This window comes from Nicotiana tabacum, chromosome 13, assembly GCF_000715075.1.
Source record: "Nicotiana tabacum cultivar K326 chromosome 13, ASM71507v2, whole genome shotgun sequence".
NCBI classification, from domain to species: Eukaryota; Viridiplantae; Streptophyta; class Magnoliopsida; order Solanales; family Solanaceae; genus Nicotiana; species Nicotiana tabacum.
In genome coordinates, this window is record NC_134092.1 from 60088308 (window position 1) to 60102970 (window position 14663).

The 14663-nt window shown below is 41.6% G+C and overlaps 1 pseudogene; it reads left to right on the top strand.

The window, feature by feature from the left end:
• The first annotated feature begins 1302 nt into the window (after nucleotides 1-1302).
• LOC107797272 (L-type lectin-domain containing receptor kinase S.4-like) lies at nucleotides 1303-13636 on the top strand (annotated as a pseudogene).
• The last annotated feature ends 1027 nt before the right edge of the window (nucleotides 13637-14663 follow it).

The window sequence follows — 14663 nt, forward strand, 5'->3', positions numbered from 1 at the left end:
TACTCATATTGGTATCATGTCATTTGAGGATATTCAATTTTAGCGGGAGTTTGCAACTATTTTTAAATGCTCTTTTACTATAGTTAAATTCTAATTTTTAGCTTATACTTACAGTTTTATGGATATTTTGAGGTTATTTCAGCAAAAATAAAGTATTCAGTTTATTCTACACACAGTTAGACCAGTTGGAAATAGGCATACTCAGATCACATTGTATGTAATTTTTGTGCTACACATCTATACTTGATCTATATCATTTGTTTATGATGGTATTCATGATCAAGGAATATTTAATTGTGTTAAATGCAACAAAACCCGCCTTGATCCAATATTTATATATCGATAGACAAGATTGTTTTGAGGTACTTCAGTTTATGATAGCAAATACTTTGAGCTCATAAGGTGACATACAGTTAAAATAAATACATATATATGTCCAGTCCAAGTGGGAGATTGTTAAAATTTGTGTGGACTTGCACATATATTGTGTATTAAGAATAATTATATGTTGGTTACTATCGTTAAAACGTTCACTCAAACTAAAAGTGATATGCTAATGTTTAAAGTTTAAACGAGTCTATAAAACATCTTATAAAGTATGGGATCTTATGTGTAGAGACCCGGATATAATTTCTAATTTTATTACTAAATGGGTTATGGTCCCCAAATCAAAGGTAGGGTTTCTTTTCTAATATCCCATCCTTAGAGAAGTTGGGAGCCTTACTTCTTGGTTTAGAAGACATGATCGAAAGACCGAAGAATTTGGGCGACACTCATGGATTCAAATATGCTTTTACTTATAGTATTACTTTCTTGATTATTTAACATCATAGGTCTTGGGAAAGATGATGGATTTCATCTTAAAGTTTTGGTTCTAACAAACCTCTCCCTAATTCTTGAGATATTGATGCAGAGGCGGATGCAGAGTGTTAGTTATGGGTTCAATTAAATCCATAACTTTCGATAATTAGTAGAAATTTATGTGTAAAAATTTATTAAAATTACAAAAATAATAGATTTGAACTCATAACTTTAAAAATATAATGGGTTCAATGTTAAAAATCTTAAAAGTTGAACCCATAGAATTTAGGGATCTTTGCACAAATGGCCGGCCATAATAATTGTTTACTTTTTCTAGCCATATACATAGATTATACATTGATTATACATAATTATACACATATAATACATAAATTATGCATATATTATGCCTCCACCGGCTATTGTTAGTTAAGTGTTTGGATGGTCGGCTATTTGGGTTAAATCTTCTAGAATTTAAATCCTGTATCTGCCTCTGTATTGATGTATGTGGGCTTCTCTGCTTCAACGGGTCGGCTTGCTAGATCTCATTATATATTTGCTTGGAGATTCAGAATAAAAGGGCAAGCTCGATCCCTGGATCAATATTCATTGCCTTCTCTTCCTAGACTTAAAAAATCAAACAACCGTAATTATAGCCCTTATCTGTTGTTATATTTGTCGTAGTAGTTGTTCTAGTGACCTTGAGATAGTCTGGAAGATCATGAACATAGATGTAACCAAAAGCTTGGGAGCTTGAAATAGGTCCTCATCGGTTTGCCTACAAGGATATCAAGAAAGCAACAAGAGGATTCAGAGACAAGGAGCTTCTTGGATTTGGAGGATTTGGCCGAGCTTATAGAGGAATTTTTCCTAAGTCCAATACCTATATCTATGTTAAGTTAATGCACCATGATAAAAAATAGGGTGTCCAAGAATTTGTGTCTTAAATTGGCATTGGACACATTCGGCATAAGAATTTGGTTCAGCTCCTAGGTTGGTGTCGTCACAGGGGTGACCTATTACTTGTTTATGATTTTATGACTAATGGTAGCTTAGAGAAGTTTATTTTTGACCAGCCTAGAGTTATTCTAACATGCATAGGAATAGAGGTTCAAGATCAGTAAAGGCGTGGCTTCTGGGCTGCTGTATTTACATGAAGAATGGGAACAAACTATAATCCATAAAGATATTTGTATACGGTCAGAACCGAGTTTTGCCCTTTGTATGATTAATCGAGATTGGAACATGATGGTCCAAAGTTCATCATTGTAATATCAAGCCATGGTGCGAAGTATATGTTGTCGAGCTTGAGACCTAGAGACCGAGCAAGATCGAGGTCGGCCAAGATCGAACTAGAAGACCCAAAGACCGATCAAGATCGAGATCGGCCAAGATCGAGATCGGCTAGGATCAAGATCAAATTAAGGAAAAAAAAAGCCGTTATAGACACAATTAGGGGGAGAATCTCGGCGGAAATCACGGAACGTATCAAGAAGAGGACGATTAATTAGCCTATCATGAGAGTCCTTATCGTATTTAGAATTGTATCAAGAGTACGACTCCCCTACTATATAAAGGGGGTCTGGTCATTTGTAAAAGCGGACTCAAGCAGTAAAAAAGCAATATACTACTCTTTTCTTCTCAATACTATGTTACTCTGCTCATATTTCATTTGCTATTTCATTTGGTTCAAGGGCTAAAGTTGCACATCTTATTTGGTTTGCTTTTTTTTTTTTTACAGTCAATTTCAATATCAATTTGCATATTTTCTCAGTTTGTGCCAAGTAAAATCACGTGTCCTTAAAACCACATATAAATTCAATTGTTATCCATTTTTAGGGTAAGCGGTTTGGCGCCCACCGTGAGGCTTAGGATAATAGTGATTGCATGGTGCTAACTTTCATAACACACATTGCTTTACACTTGTTCTTGTAAGCGTTTTTGATTCTAGGATCAGCATGTCAAACTCTCAAGCAATACCCACACACATCGACAACAGCCTTGATTTTCAGGGAGTACCAGTTTCATACCCCATCGACGGCAGTTCCTACATTGCCCTGAATGCAAATCTGGGCGTCGACCCCAAAAATAGCATCCGCAGAAACGTTCGATCAGCCAATCAGAACTCACATGGCGGCAAAGAAGGCAGGATCAGCCTTCGAATAATATTCAAAATGTTGCAGGCTCAACAAGCTGCAATAGCATAACTTTAAAATCAGAACCACACACCGAGTAGGGTTGAACCCGAGCCATCACAGGATATTGTTCTATGGCCGAACCAGTGCTGGGGAGATCAAATGTGAATGAGTCAGGAACCGACCCCGCTATCTTGAAAATGTTCGAAGAACTGACAAAGCGAATTGAATCGGGGGAGAAAAAGATTGAAGCGAATGACAAAAAAGTGGAAACGTATAACTCCCGAGTTGATCAAATTCCAGGAGCACCACCGATTTTGAAGGGTTTGGATTCAAAGAAGTTCGTACAAAAGCCCTTTCCCCCGAGCGCGACTCCTAAGCCCATTCCGAAGAAATTCCGCATGCCAGAAATTCCCAAGTATAAAGGAACTACCAACCCCAACGAGTATGTCACTTTTTACACATGCGCAATAAAGGGGAACGATCTAGAGGACCATGAGATTGAGTCTGTACTGCTGAAGAAATTCGGAGAAACTTTATCAAGGGGCGATGATATGGTACCATAATTTATCACCTAACTCCATTGATTCTTTTGCCATGCTCACAGATTCCTTCTTCAAGGCGCACACTGGAGCAATAAAGGTCGAGACTAGAAAATCAAACCTCTTCAAAGTAAAACAGAAAGACAACGAGATGCTCAGGGAGTTCGTATCTCGGTTCCAAATGGAGCGTATGGATTTGTCCCCGGTCGCTGCCGATTGGGACGTTCCGGCTTTCACTCAGAGCTTAAACATACGAAGTTTGATAGCCTCACAACAGTTGAAGTAGAACTTGATCGAATATCCAGCAGTAACTTGGGCCGACGTGCATAGTCGGTACCAGTCAAAGATTAGGGTCAAGGATGACCAGTTGGGGACTCCTTCCGGGACCGTTTATCCAAACAGGACCATCGACAGAGTTAAAAGGGATATTGACCGGGAACCACAGTCAAACAGAGATCGATATCAGCCATACGGTAGAGATCGGAGAAACAACGGGCCTGGACGTAACCCTGTTCGAACTAATAGAAGAAATGATCGAGGACAGAGCTCTCGAGGGCTCATGAGTAAGAGTGGTTTTGACAGAAATGTCAAACCCAAAGAAGCGCCACGACTATCGAAATGTAACTTCAACATTGATGCATCAGCTATTGTATCGGTCATTGGGCGCATCAAAGACACCAGATGGCCCCGACCTCTATAGACTGATCCGGCCCAGAGAAATCCTAATCAAATGTGCAAATATCATGGCACCCACGGTCATAGAATAGAATATTGCAGACAGCTGAGGGAGGAGGTAGCCTGTTTGTTCAACGAAGGGCATCTTCGAGAATTCGAAAGCGATCGGGCTAAAACCCATTTCAAGAATAGAGATTCAAACAGACAGAATGAGCAAGAAGTGCCGTAGCACGTGATCCACATGATTGTTGGAGGGGTCGATATTCCTCAGGGGCCCGTACTCATACGCACCAAGGTGTCGATCACAAGGAGAAAGCGGACTCGAGACTACGTACCGAGGGGATCTTGTCTTTCAATGACGAGGATGCAGAGGGGATCTTAAAACTCCACAATGACACACTGGTAATATCTGTCCTTATGAATAAAATTCAAGTTAAATGTGTTTTGATTGATCCAGGTAGCATTATTCGATCGAGGGTCGTAGAACAACTCGGCCTACAAGATCAAATTGTGCTCGCAGCCCGAGTACTTAACGGCTTCAAAATGGCAAGTGAAACCACCAAAGGTGAAATTACTTTACCAGTGAACGTGGTCGGGACCATCAAAGAAACAAAGTTCCATATGATCGATGGTGACATGAGGTACAACTCCCTGCTCAGAAGGCCTTGGATCCATAACATGAGGGCAGTGCACTCTCGACCCTTCACCAAGTTCTAAAGTTCCCGACGTCGGAGGGAGTCAAAATAGTGTATGGGGAGCAACCCAACGCCAAGGAAATATTTTCAATCGATGAAGTGATACCAGTATCGGCACTCTCATCAACGAAAAGATCGAAGGGAAATCAGGAGGCCAAATAGCAACCCAATTGCAGGAGCGAGGGATCGACGAGGATCACGACTATTGGATCTCTCGATCCTTCGTAGTTCCCGATGACTCTGACGCCACCAAGTCAACGGTCGAAGAGCTAGAATAAGTCACATTGGCCAAGCATCAGCCCAAACAAAATGTATACTTGGGCATGGGGCTAACCCCTGAGCTCAGGAAAAAACTTATTCATTTCCTTAAAGCTAACACAGATTGCTTTGCTTGGTCCCATCTCGATATGACAGGGATTCCACCAGAAATTACCACCCACAATCTAATCCTGGACCCTAAATTCCGCCTGGTAAAGCAAAAAAAAATACCACAGTCCGAGGTCAAACATGCCTTCATCAAGGACGAGGTAACCAAACTTCTCAAAATGGGATCCATTCAGGAAATAAAGTACCCTGAATGGTTAGCAAACGTAGTGGTAGTCCCTAAAAAGGGAAACAAACATAGAATGTGTATAGATTATAAAGACCTGAATAAAGCATGTTCCAAGGATTTCTTTCCTTTACCTAATATTGATCATATAATCGATGCAACGGCCGGCCACTAGACTTTGAGTTTTCTCGATGCCTACTCCGGGTACAACCATATACAGATGAACCCGGAGGATCAGGAAAAGACCCCGTTTACCACTAAGTACGGCACCTACTGTTATAATGTAATGTCATTCGGTCTAAAAAATGCTGGTGCAACTTATCAACGCCTAGTAAACCAAATGCTTGAAGAACTAATAGGAAAATCAACGGAAGTGTATATTGATGACATGTTAATTAAGTCCCTATGAGCAAAGGGCCATTTAAAGCATTTGCAAGAGACTTTTGATATATTAAGGAAGTACAATATGAAGCTTAACCCCGAAAAGTGTGCATTCAGAGTTGGCTCGGGCAAGCTTTGGTTTTATGGTGTCCAATCGAGGAATCGAGATCAACCCCGATAAAATCAAAGCTATCGATGATATCACGATAATGGATAATGTAAAGGCCGTGCAGAGGCTAACGGGGCGGATAGCCGCACTAGGATGATTCATTTCCAGATCCTCAGATAGGAGCCACCGATTCTTCTCGCTGCTTAAGAAGAAGAGCAATTTTACATTGACTCCAAAATTCCAACATGCCTTAGAGGAACTAAAGCAGTATTTATCGAGCCCACCGCTGTTTCACACCCTGAAAGTAGACGAACAGCTTTACATTAACTTGGTAGTCTCGGAGATAGTGGTAAGTGGAGTCCTGGTCCGAGAAGAACAAGGTACGCAATTCCCTATCTATTATGTTAGACAGGGAATCGTATAAGAGCCTCCCGAAACTAGACATCCACACTTAGAAAAATTAGCGCTTGCTTTAATAAGAGCCTCTAGGAAACTAAAATCATATTTCTAATGTCATCCAATATCTGTTATAACAACTTATCCTCTTCGGAATATTTTGCATAAACCCGAGCTTTCGGGTCGATTGGCCAAATGGGCCGTAGAGATCAGTGGGTACGATATTGAGTTTCAACCCCGAACCGCCATCAAGTCTCAAATCTTGACAGTCGTGGCTGATTTCACGCCGGTCCTCATACCCGAGGTTGAAAAAGAACTACTGATAAAACTAGGTATATCTTCGGGAGTCTGGATCCTCTTTACAGATGGTGCTTCGAATGCGGGGTCCGGACTAGGCATGGTACTAAAATCACCCACAACTAATGTAGTAAGATAGTCTATCAGAACTTCAAAACTTACTAACAATGAGGATGAGGATGAGGCCATGATTGCAGATCTCGAACTAGCTAAAAGCTTGGGAGCAGAGGTCATAGAGGCTAAGTGTGATTCCCTCCTCGTGGTAAACCAAGTTAACGGGACTTTTGAAGTTCGAGAAGACCGAATGCAGAGTTACTTGGATAAACTACAGGTGACTCTACATCAATTTAAGGAATGGACCTTGTAACATGTACCTCTAGAATAGAACAGTGAGGCAAACGCTCTTGCAAACTTAGGTTCGTCGGTTGAGGATGACTAACTCAACTCGGGGACTGTCGTACAACTCATGAGATCGATAATCGAAGAAGGTCACGCAGAGATAAACTCCACAAGTTTAACCTGAGATTGGACAAACAAGTACATAGAGTACTTAAAGAACGGGAAGCTTCCATCGGATCCAAAGGAGTCGAGAACTCTGCGCACGAAGGCAGCACGGTTCACTTTGTCCAAAGACGGAATACTGTTTAGAAGGATGTTCGATGGATCGTTGGCAATATGTTTGAGACCGGGAGATACCAACTACATCCTACGAGAAGTTCACGAGGGCACTTGTGAAAATCATTCTGGTGCCGAATCGCTAGTCCACAAAGTAATCAAAGCAGGGTACTATTGGACCGATATGGGGAAGAATGCAAGGGAGTTCGTTCGAAAATGCGACAAATGCCAAAGGCATGCGCCCATGATTCATCAACCCGGAGAACTACTCCACTCGGTCCTCTCCCCGTGGCCCTTCATGAAATAGGGAATGGACATCGTTGGCCCTCTCCTGTCAGCCCCAGGTAAAGTTCAATTTATTTTGCTTATAACTGATTATTTCTCTAAATGTGTTAAAGCACAGGCTTTTGAGAAAGTCAGAGAAAAAGAAGTCATAGACTTCATTTGGGACCACATCATATGTCGATTTGGGATGCCCTCCGAGATTGTATGTGATAATAAAAAATAATTCATCGGCAGCAAAGTAACTAAATTTCTCGAGGATCACAAGATCAAAAGGATCCTATCAACACCTTATCATCCCAGCGGGAACGGACAAGCCGAATCGACCAACAAAACCATCATCCAAAATCTTAAGAAGAGATTGACCGGCGCCAAAGGAAAATGGAGAGAAATACTACCCGAGGTTCTATGGGCATACCGCACAACATCGAAATCCAGCACCGAAGCAACACCGTTCTCGTTAGTTTACGGCGCCGAAGCTCTAATACCGGTCGAGGTCGGAGAACCTAGCATCAGGTTTCGATATGCAACGGGGGAATCAAATAACGAGGCCATGAATACGAGCCTAGAATTGTTGGACGAAAGACGCAAAGCCTCTCTCGTCCGATTGGCCGGCCAAAAATAGCGGACCGAAAGATATTACAATCGAAGAGCCAATATTCGACATTGTAACATCGAGAACTTGGTGCTAAGAAAAGTCACCCTCAACACCCGAAATCCGAATGAAGGGAAACTGGGTCCGAATTGGGAAGGACCGTACCAGGTCCTCAAAATCATCAAAAAGGATCCTACAAGCTCGGCACGATAAATGGCAAACAACTACCGAGCAATTGGAACATATTGCACCTAAAACGATACTACTGCTAAGGTACGACCCTTTCTGTTTTCATTTATATTTTAAACTAACCCTTGTAGGTGTTCGACCAGAAACAATGAGGGATTCTTCGACACGAAGACTTTAGGTCTGAAAGCACGCGTTGCACTCTTTTTTTCTTAGATCTGTTTTGTCCCAAATGGGTTTTCCAGCGAGGTTTTTAATGAGGCAACCATTGATCGTGCTAACTTAGAACAATTCAACAGTATTCGAGGTTTCTTTACAATCAACCTCGAACACTGGGGGGCATCACCCTCGAATGTCAACTTTGATGCGAGAAAGTTACTTCATGGCATCAGGGTCTCGATAGAAAAAATTTATAAGGGTCAAACGGTTAAACGAACCGCGCTCGCGTAGTTTGCTCGAGCCCTGGCACAAAACATGTACGCATGTATAATCATTTATAAAGAGAAGTATTTTTCTTTACACTTCCATACTCTCGACCTATTATGTAAATAGGCTTAAGGGCCGACTATAACAAGAGTTCGGATAATTACCCCCATGCATGCGCACTGCCGATCGAATTATTAAAACTCCGAGATCATAAGACCTTTTAGGCAACCCTCGATTTCTATAGGCCACGGCCAATCCACTCGGGGACTGACTTTTCAGGCAAGCTCGAAATAAAATGGGAAAATAAGCCCAAGGGGCAAATCCCGAACTAAAGAGGCTATGGCCGAATTAACACGGATCGGAGACGTCCGAATTCCGTAACAAAACAGGCCTTCAAATTCTTTCATAAACCGGTTAAAAAAGGCTACCCCGGCAAAATCATAAAAGGCTTCGATAATATCAAGCCTCGAAAACTCTAATGAGTACAAAATTGTTCGAACTCTTGAACACGTCCTTATTTCGAGCCAAGGCATTACGAGTTTTTTTGCAAATACAAATGATAAAAAACCTTTTCAAGCCGAAAAGGGGAAAACCCCATAAACAACCTTTCTTACAAAAGCCTAAGGGCTACATTACCTCGAGTTCGAGAAAGCACTAACTCGATCAAAAAACCTAAGGGCTATACTAGTTCAGTTCCAATCAAATTGTCTAAATCTCGGACACAATTTTATGCTAAGGCATTTTCGACCTTCGTAAAATAGAGAAAAGCAAAGGAAAAGCACAAGAATCAAAAAAGCAAAAAAAGCCTTATATATATATATATATTCAAAAGTTTTTTACAAAAGGCCGAATCGGACGCAGAAAAGATACAAAAGAAAAACAAGAAACTAATATCCTAAGTGGCTTGGTCTTTATCGGAGGCTGCATCCTCGGGATTTTCTCCGTCCTCAGATTCGCTCGAGCTCTCGAAGTCTTCCTCAGGGAAGGCCAGCCTTCGGGCTCTAGTGTCCTCCACCTTGGCATTTTCAATTTTGGCTGAAACATCGAAGCCCTAAGTACCTGACCTCCTCGAGAGTTTCCCTCCGAGCCTGCCATTTAGCATGTTCGACCATGCTCTTGGCCTTGGCCTAGTTGACCTCAACATCGATCCTGAACTGGGCCACTTTAGCATCAGCTCTTTTATTGGCCTCGGCCACCTCTGATCTGGCCACTTCGAGTTCATCGGCCAAGCCTGCCATATCATAAGTGGCCAAATCCAATTGATGCTAAAGCTCTTTAATCTTCTCGATCTGCACTGAGGCATTTTCTTCTGCAACTCGAAACTGGGTCTCAGCCAACTCCAATTGCGCTTGGACAACCTCCTTTTTCGAGGCAAGGACGTCCATATTTTCTTTGAATTTTTCTGACTCGGCCAGTAGCTCATCTACCTGTGAATTGAGCCATCCAATCTGTTCGATCCTCTGCCGAACCTGCAGAATCGGATCGTTAGTGGTTATCTCCAATTAATCTTCACTGTTGTGGAGAATTCGAAATACCTGCTCAGCCATTTCCTTGTACTCATCTCGAGTCGTTGCCAAATCTGCCCGAAGCTTCTAACTAAGAAGTTTGAAGGAGTCACTCTTTTCAGTGAGGTTCCGAACTTCGGCCCCATGCTCCTCCCGGATTCGGAGGAAAGCTTATGATGCAACACCGAAGCTTACAAACATGGAAAAAGATGTTAGAATTAACTAAAACTCTAAGTGTAAAATAAACGGTAGAGATACCATCGAAGTTACCCGATTCAGAGCATATTGAGCCACGTTGAAAAGGCAAGCGGGTCCTATGGTATTCATCATGGTTTGATCCTCTTCGTTCACCAAGGACCGAAGGTAACTAGCAATCCCCACAGGGGAATAAAAATTCGGACATCCTCCGGGACGGAGAGCACTATCTTCCGCTTACGATCGGGATTAACACTCGGGGCCGGGAATCAGTTCACCAGTTTTGGAACCGATGAAGACCCGGTAGAGCCCGACCATGATGCTTTCTTTGGCACCGATAATCCATCGAACCCGATAATTGCCTCCGAGGCAGCTGACTCGAGCCCATCCAAAAATTCGTGGATATCAGTCGACTCCTGAATACCCTCGTAAGATCTACCTTCCAACATGTTGGCCTCACGAATCATAGCATCCAAAATCTGAGGGGATCTGCTAATGTCGATTACCCCAAGCTCATCCCTCGAGATATCTTCTGCTGCCCGAGAAGTTTTGCCCTCTGTCTCCCCTTCAACCATCTCAGCTCGAGACGAGATAATCTCGGCTTTCCGTTGTTCAAGAAATATGGCCAGGGTTCCCTTATCTACCTCCGCCGATTCGGAGGATTATTGTATCACAACATTAGCCCGTACACATACTGATTCCTCTTCTCCTTCTTCGGTCTCATCCCTTAATCGACGGATCAAGTCCGGAGGCATGATACCGGAGCCCCCCTTGGGCTTGCGAGATTTCTTCGCCGGTTATTTCTTTTTCGAGACCGGGGAACTCGGTGCATCTTTTCTCTTCTTCTCTTTAACCTGCTTCGGGGAAGGGACCTCTTCATCACCAGATGGGGGCCTCATGGAAACATCCTTCCCAAGTCCTACAAAGGGAAAAAGGGAGGTAAGCAAGTGAAGAAGAACAAATGACAAACAAACTAAGAAAGAGACTTACCATGACGGCGGGCCTCCCATCGACTCTTTGATAGTTCCATCCAAGAACACTCGGAGTACGGTCTCTACAGCACCAAACCTTCAACCCATTGTTTAAGACCCGGAATCGGTTCCGGCATCCGAGCCATGACTGTAACAAGAAAGAAAAAGTGGATCAAGAAAATGAAAGGCAGACAGAAATTAAAGCGCTCGAACGGAAATAAGTACTCATGGTTCATATTCCATTTCTCAGGAAATGGCATGTTATCGGTAGGGATCAGGTCCGAGGTTCTAACTCGAACAAATCGGCCCATCCAACCCCGATCACGATTCTCATTTATACTCGAGAACGGCGCTTTGGTGGCTCGGCGAGCAATCCTCAATAGAGTCGGGGATTATAAGGGCGCATAAGGTGATCAAGGGTGAAAAGACACCCCTCGATTTTGCTTGAGAAGAATCGAAGGAGAATCACTATTCTCCAAAAAGATGGGTGGATTTGACCAAGGGTCACGTCATATCTCTTGCAAAAGGCGATGATGACAGGGTCTAATGAACCCAACGTGAAAGGATAAGTATAAACACTTAAGAACCCTTCAACGTGGGAAGTAATTAATTCTTCAGGCGATGGGACTACCACGTGCTTGTCGCCCCAGTTGCATTCCTATTTTACTTTATCGAGAATTTTCTCGGTGATTGAACATTAGTACCTCGAGATCGGCTCACATCAGCCCGGTACCGAAGAAGGTTTTTCAACCTTAAAATCGATGGCAGTTGAGCACCCTACCAGAATGAATTCCTCGGGGCGAGGCTCCGCCGCATCCTCACCATCGGCGGGTCGTGATGAAGAAGCGGCCTCTTTTTGCGGCACCGTTTTGGAGGTTTTCGCCTTTGATGAACAAAGGGAACGAGAATTAGGGTTGTATGCGATGTAAAATGTATGAAGCAAAGGGATTTTTTGAAGAAGATGCAAAAGTAGAGAAAAAGCTTTTGAGTGAAAAGTTTGGATGAGGATGAAAGTGTAAATATTTATAGCCTGGTGATGACGGTTCAGAACCGGTAGCGGCCGACCAATGACTGGAAGGCATTTAATGCCTTGGTAACTGGACCGACGTGATGTTTGTTACATACGTCATAATCGGGCTCATCGTTGACATCATCATCCACCAAGTCGGAGTCCAGCAATTCATATCGTTTCTCATCATCTTTCTTCCGAGAAATGAGGAGACTATCTGTATACGGTCAGAATCGAGTTTTGCCCTTTGTATGATTAATCGAGATTGGAACATGATGGTCCAAGATACATCATTGTAATATCAAGCCATGGTGCGAAGTATATGTTGTCGAGCTCGAGACCCAGAGACTGAGCAAGATCGAGGTCGGCCAAGATCGAACTCGAAGACCCAGAGACCGATCAAGATCGAGATCGGCTAGGATCAAGATCAAGTTAAGGAACAAAAAAGCCGTTATAGCCGCAATTAGGGGGAGAATCTCGGCGGAAATCACGGCACGTATCAAGAAGAAGCCGATTAATTAGCCTATCATGAGAGTCCTTACCGTATTTAGAATTGTATGAAGAGTAGGACTCCCCTACTATATAAAGGGGGTCTGGTCATTTGTAAAAGCAGACTAAAATAGTAAAAAAGCAATATACTACTCTTTTCTTCTCAATACTCTATTACTCTGCTCATATTTCATTTGTTATTTCATTTGGTTCAAGGGCTAAAGCTACACATCTTATTTAGTTTGCTTTTATTTTTCTTTACATTCAATTTCAATATCAATTTGCATATTTTCTCAGTTTGTTCCAAGTAAAATCGCGTGTCTTTAAAATCACATATAAATTCAATTGTTATCCATTTTTAGGGTAAACAATATTATAGTAGGGAATGTATTATTGGATTCAGAAATAAGTGGGAGACTTGGAGATTTTGGGCTTGCAAAGTAGTACGTGCATGGTGCAAATCCTAACACAACAAGAGTGGTGGTTACATTAGGATACTTAGCTCCAAAATTAACCAAGACTAGGCAGCCAACAACAAGTTTAGACTTTGCCTTTGGCGCATTACTGCTGGAAGTTGTTGTGAAAGGAGGCCAATTGAAGCGAAAGCATTGTTGGGTGAGTTAATCTTGGTGGATTGAGTATGGGATAAATGGAAGCAAGGTACCATTCTTAAAGTAGTTGATCCAAGGTGAGTAGATAAGATAGAGGCCGAGGTTGTCATTAAATTAGGATTGATGTGTTCAAACCCAGTGGCGGAGCTACGGTGCTCCAGAGGTGGCTAGGCAAACATTCTTCGTCGAAATAATTACACTGGGTATATAAGTAAAAATATATTGTATTTAAATATATATCACAGTTTACACCACCTTGACACAACTGAGCGTTGTAGCCTTGCGGTAAAGGGTGTACAAAATATGTCAACAAATACAGGTTTGAATCTTATTGAGCGTGTTTCTACATCACAATTTGTTTTATTTAAAAAAAATGATAAAACAGTCAAACTGCAACGTTGAATCACTTTTCCTTTTGCAAAAATAAGAGTACCTACCCAATTCCCAAATCCCAATCGGTTTTGACTTACATTTTTTTATTATTTTATTAAATAAATATTAAAAGCCATTGCCTATTAAAAGCTACTAATAAAAATAGAACTAAAGCTAACTTTATCAAAACAAATACTCCCTCCGTTCCATTTATATGAACCTATTTTCTTTTTGGTCCGTTCCAAAAAGAATGACCCCTTTTAAATTTGAAAACAATTTAGCTTAAACTTACAATTCTACCCTTAATGAGAAACTTTTATAATCACACAAATACTCCGGGCCCCTTTTTGACTTGTTTAGGATCACAAATTCCAAAAGTCTTTATTTTTTTCTTAAATTTCGTGCCCAATCAAACAAATTCACATAAATTGGAACGGAGAGAGTAAGAGAAACGTTCTGCCAATTGCCAAACAAAAGAAAACTCTCGCAAAGGATTTTGCTCTCCGTTTTCGTCTCGTTGCTAGCATGTTCAATTCCAGGTTTGATTCTCTTTCGTCTTTCTTCCTTTTCTTAATTTATTTTGGAATGTATTTGTGGCTTATTTTATTGTTAAAGTCTGAGATTGAAACTTTGCTCAATATTTCTAAATCTCAGAAATAATTTGCAACTAGAATAAAATAGTTGATTCTTAAGATTTTCTTTTAAAGAAGCTTGACATTTTCACTTGTAAGGTAAATGTGTTGTAGCCTACTCATAAAGAAGCATTGCTACAGCCCACTTATAAAGTATTTTTTAAAAGACGTTCTTCCTATTTCTAAGTATTTTT